At 42.4% G+C, this 22,882-nt stretch overlaps 1 protein-coding gene and 1 pseudogene across 3 annotated transcripts in view; one reads left to right on the top strand and one right to left on the bottom strand.

Annotated features, from left to right (window-relative positions):
- MBP (myelin basic protein) overlaps positions 1-22,882 on the bottom strand; it is a 226,728-nt gene that overhangs the window by 73,155 nt on the left and 130,691 nt on the right. The gene's annotated exons all lie outside the window — the stretch shown is intronic.
- Positions 7,943-22,862, top strand: LOC309555612 (E3 SUMO-protein ligase ZBED1-like; annotated as a pseudogene). Its single transcript has 2 exons — positions 7,943-7,988; positions 22,396-22,862. The product of its transcript is annotated as an E3 SUMO-protein ligase ZBED1-like (transcript).

Below are 22,882 nucleotides of genomic sequence, written 5' to 3'. Positions count from 1 at the left end.
ATCTGATACACACCAAATTGTGTCATATGCTGAACGTTCTTCACTAATTTACCAAGCTTCTTAGTTCTTCAAGGCACTAGAGAGCAGAGGTGCAGGCAGGACGACAGGTAAGTATGCTTTCTTTTTACAGGGGCATTTTTCTTTACTTTTACATTTGTAATCATGCAAATAAATAGCGAATAACTCCAATGATTATCTTTGTAGTATGCACACCCATGTGTAGTTCCATCCATAATGCCTCATCACACTCCCCATCAACTAGGTCCCCTTTCATACTCACGTTGAGATCACTTCTCATATACAGACACCACCACCTTTCCTTTTTACCCTCTCTCTCCAAAAGAGTATAGCCAGGAGCATTAATATCCCAGTCATGTAAAGAATGAACCCAAGATTCAGCAATACCAATTAAATCAATAAGATTGAACATAAAATAAGCGTAATATAAACAACATAATACCAGCAGGAAAAAAAAAAAAAAGAATACGATTTCCCAAATACCCAGTTTCAGAAACTTTCCCTCCAGTACAAGTTTTTGTGGAAACCAACAGTTGAGAGATTCAGAGTCCTCACGAAACTGAAATGTAAAAGCTAAAGTTGCATTTTCAAATGCTGCTGTAAAGACTTACAATGTAATCTGTATATTGATGAATTAACCCGTTTGTGCTGGCACCTCCCGGCTCTTAAACAGGTTTTTAGATGGTGGAAGATGAGGCGGGTTTTATGATCAGGTGACCAGTGTGATTGGCTGCCACAGTAATCGCGGTCACATGAAGACATTTTTCTTTTCCACAGGATTTTTTTGGCCCTCTGAATGCTGGTCCAGTTTTCTAATTTTAGGGTGGTTTCTTTCCTTTGCTGGATCCTGTGGAACACCCTTGCATGTGTGCTATTAGATGGCACTAAAGGTAAATGTCCATACAAACACACAGCCCAAAGCCTAGAACTGCAAGCCACTTCCATGTATTGTTCATTTCCTGCCTTTAACGCTAATAGATTGACAGCTATAAGAGACTGCGCTGCCCTTTGCTATATGGAAGTGTGTGCATGCTTCTCAACCAGAAGTTCAGGGAAGTGGCACTGAGAAAGCTTAAGAGACAGTTGGGGCAAGAGGGTTTGAAAGTAAAAAACTATATATGTGTTGACGTGTACTAACCTAAAGTCCCTGGCAGAGTTCTGTGAGGAATGGGGTGTGTTTCCCTGGGACACTTGGAAACACACCCAGCTAACTAATTTCTTTAAGACATTATGCGAAGGCTCAAGACCTAGCGACTCCTTGACTAAATCTGAATATATGTGTCTGGACAGGGACAACACCACCTATTTACTCTCCAAGCTTCTACTGGAGAAGAATACTACTATGACCCCCTATTATATCAGGGAATGGGAGAGGGAACCAGGCAGAGATCTACCTAAAGGTACCATAGAGAACATTACCATGCTGGGCCATACATTCTCTATCAATTCCAAAACTCAAGAATGTTGTTTTGTCCAGGTGGTATAGAGCACCGTACAAATTGTCTTGAATATTTCCGTCAGTGCCAAATCTCTATTGGAGAGGGTGCAGACATAAAGGTACTTTCCTACACCTGTGGTGGGAATACCCCTGTGATTTGTAATTTTTGGATTGAGGACCATAATCTAATTATTAACGTGACAAACCACCAGATTGCTGATGACCCTTTACAACACTGTGAAGTTGGTGGGGTCTTACAAACGCTACCTGATACCTCACCTCCTTAATGCTGGTAAATACCTCACCCCCCTATCCACTTAAAGTCCCATTCTGGACCCCACAATTAAAGAATGGCTGCTGAGGGTACAAGACATTATGGAGACATCATGCGCCAATACTTACCCAAAATTTTATACATGCTGGGCCTTATGGATAGACTTTCAATGCAAAGAATTGTAAAAACAATTATTGCTGTAATTGTGATAAGCTATCAAATAGCTGCGCTGAAATACTTGTGCTTTTTCTGAGGCTTGCTGAGCAGGATGTATTACGTTAACATGTTTTCTACGTTCTATGTTGACACAGTTCTTCCCTTTACTTTTTGTGTTACCCTCCCCCCTTTTCTGCCCCCCCATTTCCCCTCCCCTTTCTTTCCCCCCCCCACTCCCCCTCCCTGGTATTTACATAGAATCATCATGTGTTCCTTACCTTTAGCTGGAGCTGTTAAATTTATGGTGCTCCTTATACATTTTATGTCCTGTGTGGAAACCTGTGAATGGCTCATATTTACATAGTTGGTGAGGTTGAAAAAAGACCAGTCCATACAGTTCAACCTATGGTGTGTGTATGTGTATATGTCAATAGTACATTGTATATCCCTGTATGTTGTGGTCGTTGAGGTCCAATCGTTTATTTTTAAACTAATGACGCTCCCTGCTGATACCACTGCTTTGGAAGAGAATTCCACCTCTTTACCAACTCTGACAGTAAAAAACCCTCTACGCAGTTTAAAGATAAACCGCTTCTCTTCCAACTTTAGTGAATGGCTGCATGTCTTTTTAAATTCACTATCACTAAATAGTTTTTTCCCTATGCTAGGGTCGCCAGTACGGTATTTTAACATTGATATCATACCCCCTCCTATTTGTCTCCTCTACAGAGAGAATAAGTTTAATGCTTGTAGTCTTTCTCCATAGCTAAAGGTCCTCCAGTCCTTTTATAAGCTTTGTTGCCCTTCCCTGGATTCTGTCCAGTTCCAGCACATCCTTCCTGAGGACTGGTGCCCAGAACTGGACGGCATATTTAGGATGCAGCCAGACCAGAGTCTTGTAGAATGGAAGACTTATCGTTTTATCTCCGGAGTGAATCCCTTTTAAATGCATGCCAATATTCTGTTGGCTTTGAATGCAGCGGCCTGGCATTGCATGCCATTGCCCAAAAAACAAGGTGATTGGCGCAAAAAGAGTTCAGTAAGTCACTTAACAGGCTGTGGATATGGGGGAACAACAGCATAGGGAGACATATAGCATGGAAAGTCAAATGTAGATACTGCTCACTGTAGTGGCTGCTAGTGGATGAGGTAGCCTGCCATTGCTGAGACTGTCATCTATTTGGACCCTAAGGTCCTTTTCCATCCTTGATTCATCCAGAGGTTCTCCCCCTAGCCGGTAACTTGCGTTCATATTTTTGGCCCCCAAATGTATTTCCCTAAATTTTTCAACATTAAATCTCATTTGCCATATAGTTGCTCACTCCATTATTTTATTTTGTTTAGGTCTTTTTGCAAGGTTCCCACATCCTGCATAGAAGTGATTGCCCTGCTTAACTCTGTATCGTCCCCAAATACTGAGATTGAGCTGTTTATCCCATCCCCTAGATCGTTTATGAATAAATTAAATAGGATTGGTCCCAGGACAGATCCTTGGGGGACCCCACTTTCCACACCAGACCATTCTGAGTACTCACTATTTATCACCACCCTTTGGACTCGTCCCTGTAGCCAGTTTTTAACCCAGGTACTCACCCTATGGTTCATGCGGACAAACCTCAGTTTGTACAGTAAACGCTTGTGGAGCACTGTATTGAATGCCTTTGCAAAATCCATATACACCACATCTACAGGCTTTCATTAACCTAGATGGCAGCTCACTTTTCATAGAAAGTTAATAGATTGGTCTGGCAAGAACGATTCTTCATGAATTAATGCTGAATACTGCTAAGAAAACTATTTGTGATTACAAAAATCTTGTATATAGTCCCTTATCATCCCCGCATGATAAGGGGCTATATACATACATACATAGTTTGCAGACTATTTATGTTAGACTAACCGGCCTGTAGTTACCAGGGATATGTATCGGCCCTTATTAAAATATTGGGGACACGTTGGCTTTTCTCCAATCAGCTAGCACCATTCCAGTCAGTAAACTGTCCATAAAAATTAGGAACAATGGTCTGGCTATCACATGGCTGAGCTCCTTAAGGACCCTCGGGTGTAAGCCATCTGGTCCCAGTGACTTATTTAGGTTACGTTTTTCAAGTCAATTTCTGATTCTGTCTTCTGTTAGCCATGAGGGAGCTTCCTGTGACGCGTTATTAAAATTATAGTCTTGGTTTCTGTATCCCCTTGGTTACTGTATTTCCTTTAAAAGACTGAGGAGAAGAATATATTCAAAATCTTCAGCTTTTCTCTGTCATTTATAGCCAAATTCATCATCCTTTATGGGGCCAATATGTTCTGGCCTTGCTTTTTTACTTTTTATATACTTAAATAATTTCTTGGGGTTATTTTTTACTTTCCTCTGCTATGTGTCTTTCGTGTTCTATCCTAGCAGCCTTGATTGCAGTCTTACATTTCTTATTGCATTCTTTGCAATGTTAAAATGCTGGCAATAACCCCTCTGCCTTGTATTTTTGAAGGCCTTTTCTTTTGCCTTTGTATGCATTTTTTTGTTGGAGTTTAGACACCCAGAATATTTTTTTAGCTCTTTTAAACTTATTTCCTGTTGGAATGCACTGGCCAATCCCTTTATTTAGTATGCTCTTAAAGACTCCCATCCAGAGGCCAAATACAAATTATGGCTGTATACTGTAGCTATCTGCCTGTGTATGAGATTACTGTGCAACCAATTAGATTCTTCCCCATTAAATTTTTTTATAGGGTGCTGAATAGATTGGTTTATAACGGCGTAAAGCCAAATCAGGCAGACAGATCAGGCCATCTGCTGCAAGGGTACCTTTCTTTGGGTGGGTATGAAGGTTAGATGGTATTTCCCTAGTCTCAATTGCCAATTTATTACTGAAACCTGCTGCAGTCTTTAGCTCAGCCCCACATTTAAATAAATGTGGGGTAAATACTGTGCCATGTCTCTTTTTCGATATGGAGGAGTGGTATTAAGTAAGCCACCCAATGCTTCAAGGCAGAAAAACAGCATGGAGTGTGCGCAGGCGACACTCACCCTAGTCATGGCGCACTCAATTCCTCAGCAGTTTTACGCTTTCCGTGGAGATCAATAGAAGAAAGGGTGTAATAATGGCACAAATTGATTGGAATAAATGAAGCAGCTACAACAACTCACCCCACACAGCCTACCCATTAATGAGTCTTCAGGGACTGGGTCATATGGCAGGTGAATAAATCTTTTTCCTGGTGCCTAGTGAAACATGTGACAGGAACTTCCCAGGGTGTATCTGTGAGACACTGGTTACAGAACCAGTGTCTCAAGAAACCAGGAAGTGGAAAAACACAGAAATTGTAAAAAAAAAAAAAAAAAAGTTTGTCCAAAGCGGAGTTACATCCGTTTTTGTGTTTATTAAAAGTCAGCAGCTACAAAACTGATGACTTTTAATAAACATACACTCACCTGTCCCACAATCCAGCGATGCGGCCGGAGGGAGCCTTGGTTCTCTCCCTCATCACTACTGTGGGCACTCGGCTGTGACAGCTTTGGGCTTCACAGCTGGGTGCGCAGTGGGCAAGTCGCGCTGCGTGTCCTGAGTGGACAGGCATTCTTCTGGGGCCTCTGGCGTGTCCCAGAAGATTGCAGGGAGGGAGGGGGTGAGAAGAACTTCTGTTTGGGCCACCTAGTGGGTGCAGGAACCTGTCAAATCTAGAAAACCGCCCCCCCCCCCAAAAAAAAAAAAGAAGAAGACAATATGCCAAATGTGGCATGACAGGAGGCCTTAAAGTGGAAGTTACACTTTGGTTGGAACTCTGCTTTACTAATGAACTTAAAGGAGATGTACAGCCAAAGCTCGTGAGCCGGTTTCTCCCTGCCCTTCCACAGCTCATCGTTCCAATAAGCGAGGAGCAGGCAGAGTAGAGAGCTGCTGACTGACAGACAGCAGCTCTGTGCTCGGGGAGCTGTCAGAACCGAGCAATCGGCGGTGTTCGATCGCTCGGTTCTCAGTGCAGAGGCGCCGGGGGACAGATGCAGCATCAGACCGATGCTGCATCCATCTAGGCAAGTATAAATTTGGGGAAACCACCAACCCATACTTCTCTTTTACGATGAATTTGAATCAGCATGTACTGTATGTTGTTTTGATTTTTATGGAAGGGGGGGGGGGGTCCACTTTAAGAGACCAACTCAAGCAGATTGTAGATGTGTGCATTCTTGACTGAAGAAAAAATAAAACAAGCTAGAACAAAAAGAAGAAACGGCTAGCAAAGCAGTTAGAGAACAAAATATCATCCTCCTAAAACACTAGCGAAAAGCTATGCTAAGGGCGGGAGGGGGTTATACTAGGTTGGTCACTTTGCTTGCTAGTGTCCAAATTCTGCTGTAGATGGCAGTATACCTAAAATGTCTCGGAAACCTGTAACCCTCAATGAACAAGAAAGAAAACAACGGATTCTCCAGAACTCAGGTTACATACCGTATTTTTTAATTCACTGTATTATTTGAAAGTTTTAAAGTGGTATGATGGTTAAAGAGTCTCGGGTCACATTTCATTCTATTTGTAAAGCTTCTGCCAAGTAATCACAAGAGAAACACATCAACAATAACACCTCTCGGAATAGGAACATATGGCATCTTTTTTCGCTTAGGTTCTTTTTATATACTTATTGTACATAGCCCAATTCCTAATTGTGATCAGCATAATGTTGCTGTTATAGAATGCCAATTCATTAAAAGTTAAAAATAATGCAGCAGTTATAAAAATTTATTAATTCAGTAAGACTAATGGCCAGCATGAACTACTGATTTATGTGGGCCATATGTCCTATACACCTATTTTTTTTAACCCGTGCCTAACAACCTGGGGTGAAAAAAAAAAAAACAATCATCATCATAGCACAATGGCTGACAGTCTGTTGCACTTGTAGGTAAATGCAGAAATAGAATGGAAAAATGAGGGATTGAGGGTCTGCTTTGGGTAGTGGAAAGTAACAAGACTCTTGAGGGCCCAAATTACAGTAAATGCAACCAATATAAATTCTAATAAAATTTGAAAGTATTCATGTCTCTAGCAAATAAAGGCTTTTTATCTCTTGCCCATAGTGTGTCAATCTCTGTAGATAATGCCTGATTACTACCTCAGACTGAATGTGGAGTTTCCCCCAAATATAAATGTACCTGTTGGATGTGTTCTTAAAAAAACCCACAAAATAAAGTTTTGTTTTCACAAACACAGAGAATTACTTTATAAAGACAATACAACACAGATGCGATCATCAACATTACACCCAACAAAAGGGAAGCTTTATAGGACTTAAAGTGTTGGTAACCCTCAAAAATAAAAAATTCCCTGTTCCTCTAAAGCATGCTATACAGCACAGTGCTTGTGCTGTGTAATTTTTCTCTTTGTATGATGTAATATACCTGGCTGATCCTGTCTGTACCTGTGTCCCCCTGTCTCTGCTGACTACGGTAATCATGGCTGCTGAGCCCCGATACCATGGTCAGTTTATGTGCCTCCGTCATCAGGCTGTCTCTTCTCTCTGCCTCCTCATCTCCCCCTCCCTGTCAGTTCCGATGCCTTCTCCCCGCCCCTCCCCTCCCCTCCTACTACTTTTCCCTATAGCTTGCAAATATTATCTACTCCAAAGTAGAAGGTGTCGTTTAAAAAAAAATGATATTTCTAAATTCCTTATCTCACAGCGGTCACGTGACATTCCTCTGCTGGCCGGCTGATGTCAGAGGGTTATCTCAGCCCCTCCCTCTGCATTCCTTACAATGGGGAAGCAGAGCAGAGGAATGTCCTTAGACTGCTCATCGGTGCTGTGAGATAAGGTATTTAGGACTACGCATGAAAAATCCAACAGGCTTGTTGTACCCAAGTTGTTCAATTGATCAACTTGGGTACAATCAGCCGGCCCACACATGGTTTGAATCTCGTCCGGTCCCTGCTGAACCAGTCAAGATTCGAACCATCTATGGCCAGCTGTACTCTTGAATTTCTAAAATGAAAAAGACTAAACATACATTTGTTTATAGTATATACCAGTTTACTCTGGAAGGCTTCAGGCCTTGACTTATACTAATGCAGATAGGAAAGCTCAAACAGCAAAGTGATATCAGCATAGCACGTAAGTGCATTCTTATTGAACAATGGTGTATTTTAAGCCGTTGTCTTTTCCATGAATACTTGCAATGTTTAGCTGTGAATGTGCTTCAATCCTACACGAAGAACAATGGTGACAAACTGTATATAAAAGCAGCAGTGATCGATGGCTCTTCACACAATATCTGCTTTTGAGAGAATGCTATTCTTCTGAGCAGCACCATTTCTTGTACCAGCCAGTGTTTGCTACAGCAGCAGACACAGAAAGGAATGATCACACTACTACTGCAAAATCTCAGTCTGCGTTACAAAATGGCACTGGCTCGTAAATGGCTAGGCTTTAAAGACCGGATAACGTTTTAGGATCATGATTTTCAGAAAAATGTCAAAATTTCATTATTTGCATTACAATTTTCCTACAGCCCCATTGTAACATTTATAATAGCAGGAAAGTAGGAATGTAGGCAATACCTTTCAAAACCTTTCACTGGCTTTTATTAACACATTTCCAACTTTTTTTTTTTAAAGCTTATATATAGCAAAGTTATTAAAACGAGCAAAGTATTGTTTTGAGTCTTTGTACACACAGTAGATGTTGCCTTTTAGGCTCGGTTTCCACTAGTGCGACTTGCGGTGCGACTTGACACATGTCAAGTCGCACAGCAAGTCAAAAGCCATTGTTTTCAATGGGGCCCGTTTCCACTGCCGCGGCTTCAGTTGCGGCGACTTCAAAAGTAGTTTGTGCACTACTTTTGAGCCGTCTTCAGTGCGACTTCCCTCTATATATGAGGGACAAGTCTCACTGAAGCCGTAGTTTACTTTCGCTACAAAGTCGTGCTAGAAGTAGCACGACTTCGTAGCTGCACTAGTGGAAACCTAGCCTTACTACTGAAGAATTGTGTAGTATCTGTCTTACTGGGCAGAGCAATCTGACTTTTAGGTACATTTTGTGTATTATTTTTTGAAAGACAAGTCAACGGAGTTCAATTAAAAAAATTAAAATGAAAGAAAAAAAAAATTAATCTTTTTACATCATGAGAAACCCTAAATCTGCTTGGTAATCCAGAGGGAGGCAGTTGTAAAGCCTTATTCAATTTACTTCAATAGGGAAAAACTCCATTCCTGATCCCTAAAGGCAATCCGATAACTCTTTGGATCAACATTCTACAATTCTAACTCTTATAAATATCAGCAAAATTAAAGTTTAAAAAAAAAAAAATGTATTAAAATAGGTATATCTAAGGCTCCTTTCACACTATCCGTCCGTCGGACGGATGCCGTTTTTCTCAGCGGGGGATCGAGCCGCCGATCCCCCGCTGAGCAGCAGGACAGCTGTGTCTCATCCGATCCGATCCGCTGGACGGATGGAAAATAGGGTTTCCATCCGTCCAGATTTGACGGATCGGATCGGGTCGGATGTCAGCAGACATGTCTCCGCTGCCATCCGATGCCCCATAGGAATGCATGGGGGGACCGTTCAGATACGCCAAAGAAAACGAACAGGCGGATCTGAACGGTCCGCCTGTGTGAAAGCGGCCTAAAGGATGCCTTCTTACTTCGTAGGCACAACCATTTGAAACCTGATACATGATACTGAACATAAACCAGAAAAGTGATGAATGAATTGGACCAAAAGAATCCAAAAAGCCTTCTGTTAAACCAGTACAAAGTATAGCAGAATCTTCTTAAAATAGAAGGTGTCTGCATGTCCCACTATTATCGCAAATGAAAAATAAAAGCAGGTTATTCCTAATTTTGAGGTAGTGGATGAAATCATGCAAATCCTTCCTTTGTGCCTGAGACAATTGTGTATACAGAAGCCCTGGCTATTATGATTGCAGCTTATCTAAACCATGACTTCTATGGAGTAGGCCTCCTTAACAAATGTGAAAGTGTGAATCGACAGGTTATAGTGGGATGGCTTAAAAAGGAACTAAAAACTCTTCTGCTGAATCCTATTTCAAGAAAAGAGAAGATCATAACCAACCATACTTCATTCCTCTCAACATCATTGGAGAACATCTGCTTTGTTTAAAAGTGCTGACAGGCAGGCATTTTTTTTTTTTTTATGGCAGAAGAGATTCTACAAGTCTCTTCTATCATAGAAGCTTTACTTTTTTTGTGTAAGTATACACTGAGCCATGTATGGCAAAGACACCCTCTATGCAAAATCAGAAACATAGGAAACCCTCTTATGTGAAATACTATATCATGGAGGCTGAACAGAGCGGAGGGGTAGCAAAGGTAAGGTGAGAATGTGTTGCTGGCGAGGCTGCATAGGCAAAGCACAGGTTCACTTTAAAGAGTATGCAAACGCAACATTGATATGTGCCTTCTGTACAAGGTACTTGTATCAAAAAGTATCCTGTTCTCTTTGTATTGCCTTCTTTGTGTGAAATCCCTTGTCTTCCTGCCAGTCTCCATGCTCACCTATTAAAAACTGACCACACAAAGTGGTCAGTTCTCTGGGAACTCAGTCTGCTCTCCTCCAATGATCAGACTTGTCCTAATCCCCCCCCGCTCTCCTCCAATAATCAGACTTGTCCTAACCACCCCCCCCGCATAGCCTTTCACTGGGAAGCTCAGTGTACTGCTACTTCTCCCCCCACCCAGCTCTTATGCAGCGGAGAACAGAGGGAATATGATCACGTACGTAAAAAAAAAAAAAAAAGGTATTTATTTATTTTTTATATGTATACATAAATGTTTTGCCTTTAATTTCTATTTTAAACTACAAGGGTTGTTATAAAAGGTGATTGATAACAATCACTTTGAGAATAACTTTAGGGGCATATTTACTGTAAAATAATTATAAAAACTTACAGTACAGGGTTCGCAATGCCAATTTGTTACTTAGCTTGATGCAGTTTTAGCCTTTATATTTGGTACAAATTTTTTTTAGATGTGTTTTGTGTGCTAAAAGACGGCTTGTGAGTGCCAAAGGGAACTTGTGCCTCCACCGCAGCTTCATCCTCCATTTTTAAAGTCTCATGCACAGACACAGTTAGTACGTCCACAAGCGCCTTTTTGTGCGCGGCTACAGGAGTGGAGGAATCATCCTCACTACCTGAAAAATCAGGGTGCGTAGCTGCAGACCCCGCAAGGCAGACCCCACAGGGTGGGCCCCGTCCACGGTGACCGAATTAGGATCAGCATCCGAGGGGACGGATGAGGCAGGGGAAGGAAGGGCGCACTTTTTACTAGCCCACTGCCAAAAAAACCACCACCACCCAGGACACAAAGGACTCCAGGACCACCATCAGTGTATCAATGGATGGTTGGGACCTGGAGGGCCCCACAGCCTCTGAAAGGGGGTCAGGTGAGAAATGTGTTTCAAAGACTCCATGAGGAATAAGGGGACCCCACAAAACACTGCTAAGGGGCACCCCCACCACACTGCGAACACCGCACGGTTGCCAGCAACAGAGCACCCACAAGCCTGCAGCAGAGAGAGACTTCCCACCACACCAGACATTTACCAACAGCACCAGGATAGAAGCTGAAGGGGGGGCAGCAGCTGCCCATGCGGTACAAATCCGATACTTCCGGTCTCGGCCGTAGACCGGAAGTGATGTCACCCAGCTCCTCCCGACGCGTTGCGTCACTCAACACGTGACTATCAAGGGTCTTAAATAAATCAAGGCCCCAATAGAAGCCCCCACCTGTGGAGGAGGATTATATTACCCTAGCCCAGTGATTGCTATCACAAAACGCCTTTAAAGTTGTTTTTGGAGGTGAGCGGCCATTACACCTATTTGAGGATATAGCTCACATCTGGTGACACACTTTTGAGTTCCACGAAAGTCACCTGATCATTGTGATCCGCCTATATATTTATTTATTGTCATTCTTTTGCTATTGCCCTTATATCTGAGCACTTATTATTGCTTCAACATATATTGTTTTATCGTTGTGTATGTCTTGTACACCATTTCATTTGTATTGATTTATCACCTTATTGAAGCTACACAGTGTATATATCTGTTCCACATGTTTTACATATCGTTATTCACCTTTTGAGTTTTCTTCACATCATAGCTAGGATTATGTGTTATATCCAGCTGTAGGATTATTCATAGTTCTGGCCCCATATATTGCTGTATAAAATTTGTTTGCATCTTTGTGTACATCTCGCGAAACAAGCGCCGCCCCCCTCCCTTCATTTTCTGTTGAGTACGTGGTGACACTACAGAATTGGCTGTCTGTTTCAGTTATTTATTTCAATTTTGATAATTTCACACATTCCCTTCACATCTTATACCCCATTGGTAGCGCATTGGCCTTTTCTCTACCAGGATAGAAGTACTCAACGTACGGCGTCCAGGAAGAAGAGACCCAGGATTCAGCACCAGGGGATAAGGAGGGACTCCCACAGCCGAAATCGCCGCCCAGAAGGCTCCTTTGTAATGGTCATCGGTGATTTAAATGCCGGACTAGCGCAAAATAGCCGCCAGACTAAACAGCATGGCCTCCGGCCTATACACAATATAGTCTACAACAGTGGTCCTCAACTCCGGTCCTCAGGGCCCACTAACAGGCCAGATTTTAAGGATTACCTTGGGGAGATGCAGACTAGAGTACTGCAATCACTGAGCAGCAAATGATATCACCTGGCATGTATTTCAGTTATCTTGCAAACCTGGCCTGTTAGTGGGCCTGTAGGCCAGGGTTGAGGACCACTGGTCTACAACACAATGGTGGCCCACGTGGCATAACAAGGCTCCCAGGGACACGGGAGTGATCCCTGGGGCCTAGGTAAGGCACAAAAAGGAAAAGGGGGGAACCAGACAGGAGCCCCCACCAGGTACAGTCCCCCACCCAGCTGATAGCCCAGTGGGCAGCGGCGCACCCCTACCCCATAACCAGTACAACGCCCTGCGCCAGCCCCAGAAAACAGCCCAGACGACCACACTACCCCAGTATAGGAGGGGAGGTGGGGTGGATGGGGAACCAGATGACCACAGGGACCACCATGGCACAGGGGGGCCTAATGGGAAGGAGGGGAACCCAGGAGTCTGACCATTCCAGGCCCGCGTCCACCCCAAAACCCTCCAGGGGGCAAAGGGGGGGGGGGGGAGAACAGCTACTCACCATACCAGGAACCAGACGGGCACCGCTCCAGACAGGACGTCTCACCATTGAAATGGGGGGCTGTTCACCAGGAGAAACGCTGTGACGTGGGCCTAAACACAGTCGTATGTGACCTCGCAAGATGAGTACAGTGGGGCTAAGTTGCGGCTGACCTAGGGTGGAGCTGTGGTCTACGCGCGCTTGCTGGCCAGACTGGGGTAACCACTGGATCTAGATTATCCAGCCCGTCGTCCAGTCCGGCGGTTGATTGTAGATGTCACAGGAAAAAAAACAGGAGAAAAAAATCTAACTAACAAGGAAAAAAATTTGCCAGGACCAGAGATCCCAGCAAGGAACTATGTCCTTACTCCTGACTAGACAGAAAAAAAACCTCAGTACAGTGCCTTGCGAAAGTATTCGGCCCCCTTGAACTTTGCAAACTTTTGCCACATTTCAGGCTTCAAACATAAAGATATAAAACTGTAATTTTTTGTGAAGAATCAACAACAAGTGGGACACAATCATGAAGTGGAACGAAATTTATTGGATATTTCAAACTTTTTTAACAAATAACTGAAAAATTGGGCGTGCAAAATTACTCAGCCCCCTTAAGTTAATACTTTGTAGTGCCACCTTTTGCTGCGATTACAGCTGTAAGTCACTTAGGGTATGTCTCTATCAGTTTTGCACATCGAGAGACTGAAATTTTTGCCCATTCCTCCTTGCAAAACAGCTCGAGCTCAGTGAGGTTTGATGGAGAGCATTTGTGAACAGCAGTTTTCAGTTCTTTCCACAGATTCTCGATTGGATTCAGGTCTGGACTTTGACTTGGCCATTCTAACACCTGGATATGTTTATTTGTGAACCATTCCATTGTAGACTTTATGATATTTACTGTTGGTGTGTGACACAGAACATCATATACACTATATTACCAAAAGTATTTGGATGCCTGCCTTTACAGGCACATGAACTCATCATGAGTCAAGTTCCTTCACCCCAAACTCACTCATCCGTGTCTTTATAGACCTTGCTTTGTGCACTGGTGTGCAGTCATGTTGGAACAGGAAGGGGCCAACCCAAACTTTTCCTACAAAGTTGGGAGCATGAAATTGTTCAAAATGTTTTGGTATGCTGATCCCTTAAGAGTTCCCTTCACTGGAACTAAGGGGGCAACCCCAACCCCTGAAAAACAACCCCACACCATAATCTCCCCTTCAACAAATGATTTGGACCAGTGCACAAAGCAAGGTCCATAAAGACATGAATGAACGAGTTTGGGGTGGAGGAACTTGACTGGCCTGCACAGGGTCCTGACGTTACCCAACAGAACACCTTTGGGATAAATGAGAGCAGAAACTGCGAGCCAGGCCTTCTCGTACACATCAGTGCCTGATCTTACAAATGCGCTTCTGGAAGAATGATCATACATTCCCCACACACTCCTAAACCTTGTGGACAGCCTTCCCAGAGGAGTTGAAGCTGAAATAGCTGGAAAGGGTGGGCCAACTCCATATTGAACCCTATGGAATTAGACTGGAATGCTATTAAAGTTTATGTGCATGTAAAGGCAGGTGTCCCAATACTTTTGGGAATATAGGGTGTATGTATGTATACCCACACATATATATATATATTATATATAGTAAAATGATTAATAGCAATTTCTTTATATGTGCCTCTCTCTGCCATTCACCATAATTATACATTGTTAAACACTGAGCTAATACCATTGTACCACATCCAGTATACACAATAAATACTTTCTAAAAAAAAAAAAAAAAAAAATTTTTTATATATATATATATATTATATATATATATATATATATAAATATATACCGTATATACTCGAGTATAAGCCGAGTTTTTCAGCACATTTTTTTGTGCTGAAAACGTACCCCTCGGCTTATACTCGAGTCAAGAAAAAAAAAAAAAAGTCCCTGGCCGCTCCGACGGGCTTAAGCTTTAAAAATGGCGCCGCCCGTCGCATACATGTCAACCGCGCACGCGCCGCCGCCGCTCAGGAGAGGCCAGGAATAGCCGAAAGTATACAAGCGGCGGCGGCGCGTGCGCAATGACATGTCGGCGCCGGGCGGCGCCATTTTTAAAATAAAGGCGCCTCTAGAACAGGTAAGTGAAACAGCTGCACTACCTGCCATTATGCAGGGCTGCGGGCACACTACAAGGGATGCAGTGCTGCGGGCATGGTCCACCTGTACCATGCCCACAGCACTGCATCTCCTGTAGTATGCCCACAACCCCGGATCGATCCTCTTGTACCATGCCAATACCTTGCATTCTCCTGTACCATGCCAGTACCCTGCATTCTCCTGCACCATGCCAGTACCCTGCATTCTCCTGTACCATGCCAGTACCCTGCATTCTCCTGCACCATGCCAGTACCCTGCACTCTCCTGTACCATGCCAGTACCCTGCATTCTCCTGCACCATGCCAGTACCCTGCATTCTCCTGCACCATGCCAGTACCCTGCATTCTCCTGCACCATGCCAGTACCCTGCATTCTCCTGCACCATGCCAGTACCCTGCATTCTCCTGCACCATGCCAGTACCCTGCATTCTCCTGTACCATGCCAGTACCTTGCATTCTCCTGCACCATGCCAGTATCCTGCATTCTCCTGTACCATGCCAGTACCCTGCATTCTCCTGCACCATGCCAGTACCCTACATTCTCCTGCACCATGCCAGTACCCTGCATTCTCCTGCACCATGCCAGTACCCTACATTCTCCTGCACCATGCCAGTACCCTGCATTCTCCTGTAACATGCCAGTACCCTGCATTCTCCTGTACCATGCCAGTACCCTGCATTCTCCTGCACCATGCCAGTCACCCTGCATTCTCCTGTACCATGCCCGCCGCCCTGCATTCTCACCCTAGGCTTATACTCGAGTCATTGATTTTTCCCATCTTTTTGTGGTAAAAGTAGGGGCCTCGGCTTATACTCGAGTATATACGGGATATATATATATATATATATATATATATATATATATAAATATTCTTTTTTTTTTTTTTCAGAAAGTATTTATTGTGTATACTGGATGTGGTACAATGGTATTAGCTCAGTGTTTAACAATGTATAATTATGGTGAATGACAGAGAGAGACACATATAAATAATTGCTATTAATCATTTTACTACACAATACTGCACATTCTTAATCCTTTGTGTTCCTGAATTTCTGAGAAAAGGACAATTTTCTATTTATAAAACTTAAAATAAAAAGCAGGATATAGGACAGAATTGTGATTTTCCAGGAAAAGCAAAAAGTGCAAGTACTGGGTAATGAACATAAAAACACATCAATCACTGTGATAAGTACAGTGTGATTATTCACATTCTGTGCCCAAATTACGCTAACATTTTATACTCTGAAAACTCACTGCATAGGTAGGACTAAAAAATAACATTCAACAGGTGCAGTGTAATATAGTTGTTTAGATAACTTAGGGATTCCACATTTAATTAAAGCATTACCACTGCAAAGAACAACAATTCTTTATAAATGTATACACCTTCAGCTACCTAGATTTCTTAACCTCTTGATCATTTTGACAGCGAGTTTTTGTTTAATTTGAAACTGGCCAGGTTTTCAGCTTATTTTAATTCATGGTATATATGCAGTATAATAAGCTTTAACCGAATTAGGGTTTGATTATATTTTTATACATTTTATTTTGACTTTTCCTGAAAAACGTAAGCTTGGACCTGAGCCCCTCTGTAATGTCACTAATGTTTAAAAGCCCTGAAATGTAATGAGCATTCTCACTGGCCAATAGGATGCACTACTAAAGTCCACTCACCTCATTTCCAGCAATGTGATCGTTGGTTTTCTTAGCGAACATCTTCTCCATAGGCTTTTTCCTGTTGCCAGCCTCTCGGCCTCTTAATTGGCGGGTGGGGAGGACGTGACTCCTGGACATGCGGACAGGAATCATTCCTCCTGGAACACCGGCACCTGGCTTGTGTAGCGCAATACTTTGTTTTATGACCCTTTTCTCTGATATAAAATACTCTAAATGACTGCCTACCTTGTAATACTCCTAGAATAATAAACTTCAAGAGTAAGGTTCAACTGGATGATTAGCTCTCTCAAACTGATTTACATACTCATACACATTTCACTTTTGGAAGCATCCTTAACTACTGAGGAACTGAGCTATTCTTTGCTTTGCACACAATAGAACAGGACATGATGGCTTCCTCATAGAATGGTGTATTCAGTATATAGAAAACCTACATCCCCACCTACGAAAGGTATTAAATTATGCAGGCTGGTCAGAGTCCCAAACGAAGCCAGATTTCGTTTCGATCAGTTCTCCGATGAATTAACCCGGAAGCGACGTATTTTCAGGATTATTCGACTGACAATGTTGCTGATTAAAAATAATTTACAGTATTCAAAAACGCAGAATTTGCCATTTTGAATACTTTTAAGTGCAAAGAAGGGATTTTGGGGTCCCTCCATAAAAAGTACCTGTCACTGCCTACTACGGTCACAAGGGATCTTTACATTCTTTGTGACAACACAAAAAAAGTGATCAGATTTTTTTTTTTTAAAGAACAGTGAAAAAAAAAAAAAAAAGTGCCTGCTTCCCCATGTGCTTGCACACCAAAGAAAATGCATACGCAAGTCACGCCTGCAAATGTAAACTGTATATAAAATTACACGTGAGGTATCCCCGTGAACATCAGAGCGAAAGCAATAATTTTAGCAAAAGACCTCCTCTGTAACTCTAAACTGGTAACCGTTAAACATTTTTAAAGTGTCGCCAATGGAGATTTTTAAGTACTATAGTTTGTCGCCATTCCACGAGTGTGCGCAATTTCAAACCGTAACATGTTAGTTATCTATTCACTCAGGCTGTCATTATTCACAATATACAAAAAATTGGGCTAACTTTACGGTTTAGTTTTTTTTTTTTAACTCACTGAAGTGTAATTTTTCCAAAAGAATTGCGTTTGAAAGACCGCTGCGCAAATACCGTGTGACATAAAATAAGTCTTTGCTAAAAACATATATATAATGTTTGGGGGTTCTAAGTAATTTTTTAGCAAAAAATACAGATTTCTACTTGTAAACAACAAGTGTCAGAAATAGGCTTGATCCTTAACCTCCCTGGCGGTATGATTATGTCAGGAATTATGTACCAAAAGCGGTACAATTTTTTACATGGAAATTTGGCGTTATGTATTATAGGCCTACAATTCTTAGTAATTTCTGACTTAAACCTGACCAAAACAAGACTCTAGTAGACATCCCAGATGTGATAAATTTGAAACACAAAGGCATGAATTATAATCTAATCAATAATATAATTTTATTATATAATATGTGTATATATTATATAATAAAATTATATTATTGATTAGATAATTCATGCGTTCTATATTATATATATGTGTGCGTGTGTGTGTATATATATATATATATATATATACACACACATATATATATATATATTATAAATGTTATGTGTGTTTTGTGCAACGTTTGATTTTCCCTCCCAGTTCATCTCCCATGCAGCATTGCTGCTGCAGGGAACGGAACCAGGAAGTCATCAGACCGACGGACGAGCGACGGGGATCTTGGCTGGCGATCACAGCAATGGGAGATCATCGCTGGATTGCCAGGAGAAGGTAAGGGACAGCGCTGCACGCTCTGCACATCTACCCCGAGCGTGACTCGGGGATACCGACAGTAGCAGGAAAAATTCACCCCGAGTCACGCTCGGGGATACCGCTAAGGGGGTTAAAGGAGTTGTAAAGTCTCAACCTTTGGTGCTTTGGCTGCCCCCCAAACCCCCCCTCCCCTTTTTCTTACCTGATCGTTCCAGCGGCTCCAGCTCCTGTGTCGGGTCCACATTGGATAGACTGATAGCAGCAGGAACCATAGGCTCCTGCTGCTGTCAATCAAATCCAGTAACACGGGAGTCGGGGGCGGGGCCGCGTTCTGCTGTCTGTGTCAGTAGATGCAGCAGCAAGACTCGTAAGAGCACCGCATGGGTGCCCCTATGGAAAGCGGCTCTCCATGGGGGCACCAATGAAGAGGAGGAGCCAGGAGTGCTGCCAGGGCACCCCAGAAAAGGAGGATTAGGGCTGCTCTGTGTGAAATCCGTGCACAGAGCAGGTAAGTATAACATGTTATTTAAAAAAAAACGAGCCTTTACAAATCACTAAGTGATTAAGGAAGGTGGTCTTCCCTCTCTATGTCACAGGCCTTAAATATTCTTTTTTTCCAAACCATATAAAGATCACTTATACTGTGCATCCTATTGTCCCATCTTCTTAAATGACTCAGATAATAAAGTATTAGCAAAAGTACTAGCGTGCAGCCTAAATGTAGTGGTTTTGAATATTGTTTGGTCTGATCACACCAGGTTTATTCCAGGTAGATCGACCTTGATAAACTTGCATAGACTCTTTAATAAGATGCAGGCCACAAATACAGTTATGCATGTGATGGCTATGGATACACATAAGGCCTTCGATGCCAGAGGCGTTGGTGAAATTTGGCTTTACAGGAGTAAATTTATTGGATGGAACTTTGGTACTGTAAACTTAAGCCTAGACTGTGTATTGCTAAACTTACAACCCCAATTCTAAAAAAGATGCAACGCTATGTAAAATCTGCATTTAAACATAATGCAATAATTTGCAAATCTCATAATACCACATTTTACTCACAATAGAAACCAGAAAGCATATCAAATGTGTTAAATTCTTTTTTTTTTTTTTGTTTACTTATTTTTATTTTTTACATTTTACACTTTCTCTATAATTTTATTTTTTTTTTTATCACTTTTATTCCTAATACAAGGAATGTAAACATCCCTTGTAATAGGAATAGTGCACGACAGGTCCTCTTTATGGAGAGATCCGGGGTCAATAAGACCTCAGATCTCTCCTACAGGATGAAAAGCCTGGAAATCTGGTCCTCGGCAGTCTCTATGGTGTACTTCCGTCGCCCGCGGATTCCTTCTCCGGCTTGCCGATCGCACGGGCGAGCCGGTAGAAACTCCAGAGGGCAGCAGGGGATGTCCCATTACGCCGCTTGTAAGAATGATCAAGCGGTTGAACAGCCACTATGATTGTTCTTACGGTGCAGGGAATCGCCGGCTGAAAAAAATGATGATATCTGAATGATGCCTCAGATATCCCCACTTAAAGCCCAAGATGTCATATGACATCCAGCGTTAAGGAAGTGGTTAAGTTGCAAAGACTTTAAATATGTTAGCATTTACAATACAAAATATAATCAAAAGATTTAAGGAATCTGGACAAATTCTTTGTGCGCAAGGGAGAAGACCAAATGCAATATTGAAAGCCCGCGATCTTCTGGCCCTCAGATAGCACTGCATTAAAACTAGGCATGATTCTGTGATGGACATCACTGCATGGGCTTAGGATTACTTACAAAGATCATGGTCTATAAACACAGTTTGTTGTGCCATCCAAAGATGAAATGAAGAAGCCACATCTAAACATGATCTAGAAATTCTGCCGTCTTCTCTGGGCTAAAGCTACTTTACCCGTTGCCGCCCGCCCGCCACAAATTTACTGTACGTCAGTCACGCATGGGGCTAGGGGGCGCACACCGACCCCGCGATGTTCTGATTCGATTTAGAACCGATGAGTCATAGGTCCAGGCCAATGATTTTTGGCCTGGACCTATTGATCAGTTCTGACCAATTGCAGAACGTCCTGTGCCTGTGTACTATAAACACAGGCACAGGAAACTATGCAATCTTCTCACCTGGAGCCCTTTTCGGTTCCAATATGAGAAGGGAGAGCATCAACTGTGAGTACACAAGCAGTACATTGACACCAGTACACAAAGGCACACATTTAACCCCCTGTCAGTGTACACTATATACAGTATATAGATAAATTTACTGATCACTGTATTAGTGTCACTTAGAGCTGCATGCATAATCATTTGAGAATCGCAATCTCATCTCGATTCACCCCCCTATGCAATCTCCATCCCGAATATCGGCGATTCTGAGAGGTGGTAGGGGAAACCGTCGGCCGCGGCGGAGCCAGCCTGGAGCGCAAATGGTGCCGCCGATACAGGAACTGATGTTAGCAGTGAGAAACCACATCCACTGATGGGCGGTACCTTCCATCACGTGAGGTAATCAATGCCAGAGGAGGGGAGGAGGAGGGGGGATAATCCCTAAGCAAATGTATTTTATAATGAATGATATATATATTTAAATATATATATTATAGTTTTTTTTAAGTTTACATTCTCTGCACATAACACCTTTATAGCAGTTTGACTTGTGAATTATTAATTTCATTATATTATTTTAATTATATTTTTAAGTGTTTTTTTAATTATTTTAAGTATTATTTTGAGTATATTATACACACACACACAAGTTTCTCCCACTTTTTTTTTTTTGAAGTATCACATTAAAAGATGATGGTTCAATCAAGTTAATGTACAATGACAAGCAGTGAAGTGTGCGGTGACTGTGTTGCATAAAATTCAGCATATCTTTTTTTTTTTTTTTTACACAAAGCACCACAACCTACCTCATCACAATCTTAGGGTGGGTACAGGCCAGGGCACACAGAAAATAAATGTGGTCTGGATGCAATTGGGTTAGGCCTGCAGTGCACCACCGTGTATTTACGTCGGTACTTTAACATTGAACACCGGGGTTATGGCAGTAGATAGCTGCCATAATGCCATAACCCCAGTATTTTTTTTAAACGGTGGACAGTCCGATTTAACATAAGGGTGGTCCCAGCAGCGGATTCGCCGCGGGATCACCCTTATGGGTGGCGGGAGAGGTGCCCCCTCCCACCGCTTCCCAGTCGTTCTCCCCGCTTACCGGACCCGATCCGTTCCGCTGTCCTCTCAGGCAGGAAGTCGATTGAGGGAAGGATGGCCCTCACTCGACTATGGCCTTGGAGGACTGGAGTGACGTCATACGTCACTTCCTAGCAACGGTTTTAAAAGAGCCCATTTTTTTTTCCATCATGAAAAAAATGACTTTCTTTTTTAGTGTAGATGTGAGGTCTTTTTGACCCCAGATCTCACATTAACGAGGTCCTGTCATGCTTATTTCTATTACAAGGGATGTTTACATTCCATAGGGATAAAAGTGATCAAAATTTTTTTTTTTTTAAAAAGGACAGTGTAAAAATAAAAGAAAATAAATGGGAAAAAAAAAATTAATAAAGTAAAGCGCTCCGTCCCAGTTAGCTCGCACGCAGAAGCGAACGCATACACAAGTCACGCCAACATATGTAAACGGTGTTCAAACCACACATGTGGGGTATCGCCGCGATCGTTAGAGTGAGAGCAATAATATGAGCTCTAGACGTCAATGAGGATAACAAAACTGCTGTGCAGAAAAGACTAAAATATGAGATGTCAAAGCTAACAACAGTTAAGGAAAGTATTCCTACAACTACTACTAGTCGTAGTAGCAGCAGACCTGCAAAGAAGGCTCGAAAGACCTTGGGTAGCTTTTTCAAAGCAGCACAAGGAAGTGAAGGGCCACCAGGCTCACAGCAACAACAATCCGTGAACTTGACCTTGGAGCTACAGTCTTACCTGTTCTTAGGCAACACTGACAGTGAAGATGATCCATTAGTCTGGTGGAAGGCTCACAAGGAGCGGTATCCAAGATTGTCTGCACTGGCCAGAAAATAGCTTTGCATTCCGGCAACCAGTTCCCCTTCTGAAAAGGTTTTTAGCACAGGGGGCAACATTGGCTCTTTTCGCCGTTCTGCATTAAAGCCACAAAATGTTAATAGGATCGTGTTTCTAGCAAAGAACCTTTAAATTGGTTTATCTGACAAATA

This window comes from Pelophylax lessonae, assembly GCF_965119305.1.
Source record: "Pelophylax lessonae genome assembly, chromosome: 5".
Taxonomy (NCBI): Eukaryota; Metazoa; Chordata; class Amphibia; order Anura; family Ranidae; genus Pelophylax; species Pelophylax lessonae.
The sequence above is the reverse complement of the archived record's forward strand: the minus strand, read 5'-3'. Positions and strand labels throughout refer to the sequence as shown.